Below are 1,856 nucleotides of genomic sequence, written 5' to 3'. Positions count from 1 at the left end.
GAGGAGGTTGTTGAAGGTAACGTGAGAAAAGGGGCGGGGGTGGGGTTGATGGTCGAGGAGACCCAGTTTAGCTGGTTACGCTGCTCGTTCATGCTATGTGCATTCCCTCGCGTAAATCTCGCCACAACATGCACACGTGAAACGGCGATTTTTTTTGTGTGCGCACCCTGACACTGGTTTTACTAGAATAAATACTAACTTCCTCTGTGATTTCCGATCTACGTCACGGCTGCAGAAAAGTCAAGAGTGTGGGTTAATATTTACATTCTCTCCTGCCCCACCCCCGCCCGCTTTTCCTGTTCTTTCTTTCTGTCTCAGTCTGTCTTTATCTCCTTTTGTCTTTTTTATCTCGTAATCTTTTCTCCCCTCCCCCCTTTTTTTTTCTCCGCCCTCCCACCCTCTCGCATTCGCTGTTCTTGAGAGTCCATTATATAGGTGGGCCCCAGTACCCCTCACCCCCTCCCCAACTTTTTTTTTTAGCACATGTAATATTATTCTTACGCGGTGTGCCCACCTTGCGGTTTGTCGAAACCGAAAGGTTTTGCCGTTGGTAACGACGCTTAATGATAATAATGGTAAATGACATTTATATAGCGCTCAACCCCGATTAAAGTACGCAGACTCTGAGCGCTTTTACAATACAGTACGATGTACAACAGTAACATAAAACGTTGTGTTCTGACTAACAGAAACTCACTCCAAACATTCATCTTATTAATTTAAGAACAAATGACTTCAGCTGACATTTTGAGGAATCAAAAGATTTGATCTCTTTTAAAGTACTTGGCAAAGCATTCCAGATGTTGGGGCCCTGATATTCAAATGCCCTTTCACCCTGTGTTTTAAGTTTCATAGCTTAGTCCGTCGACAAGGACAGTTTGAGAACTCTCCAAGCTGTCTATGGGTATTTGTTTTGTGGTCTGTCGTGGTCTGTTCCTTTTGTTCCGTTTCAGTCGGCGTCTGTGGTGTAGATAAGTAGTTGGAGGGTACCATTTGACTTGCAGACCCACTTCTTTTCTTAAATTCTGTTGTTTCTGTTTGTCTGACTTCTTCCCTTCACTGTGTGACCGTCATCATTTCAATGTTTTTCTCTTTACTGGAACTCTGTGGTGAAGTAGTTTGTTCTTTAGTCGCAGCTCTTGGGCAAAAGTTGTGAGTGCGATTTCTGTGTAGGGAAGTCTAATGATATCGTGTCATTCTCTCTTTCTGATGGGATTATGGGAGATTGGTGGTTAATCTTGTTTGGTTTACTCCTTATTCACAACCCAAAGGCTATAGTTATTACCTCGCCTCCTTCTCTGTTCTTGTTAACCTCTTGTAAAACATCTAATCTTCGGCATTCATTTGGCCTATTTGTGTTGCAAGTGCTGTAAAAGTTTACTGAAGCTTAAAAAACAAAAAAACATAACGAAAAACAAACAAATCATCAGATTTTCAGTTGGTTTTCAATCCACGTTTTGCGCACGACTCGAAGCTTTCGACGCCATCATGGCATTGTATGCTGTACTGTGTGCACACCCCTATTGTTTGTTCCTGCGTTGTCTGGCACCGACTATGTACAGGTGTGGAAATGAAAGGGGGGAGGGGGAGGGATAGTTGGGCTTACCTTAATGTGCAGGTGTAGACGATTTTGTCTGTGTGTGTGTTGTTTCAGTGAGCCCCTTGGAAGCCGGATCGAAGTACTACATGTAATTGCTGTACATTGTGCTGCTATTGCACCGTGACTCGGCGGTTCTCAACGGCGCTGCCCGAGTGTGGTGTCTGGGGGGAGAGAGAGAGAAAGAAAGAGAGAAGAGAGAGACAGACAGACAGAGAGTGCGATTGTTTGTTTGTGTGTGTGTGCGTGTGTGTGTGTG

The sequence above is a fragment of the Aplysia californica genome, unplaced genomic scaffold (assembly GCF_000002075.1).
Source record: "Aplysia californica isolate F4 #8 unplaced genomic scaffold, AplCal3.0 scaffold01083, whole genome shotgun sequence".
NCBI classification, from domain to species: Eukaryota; Metazoa; Mollusca; class Gastropoda; order Aplysiida; family Aplysiidae; genus Aplysia; species Aplysia californica.
The sequence above is the reverse complement of the archived record's forward strand: the minus strand, read 5'-3'. Positions refer to the sequence as shown.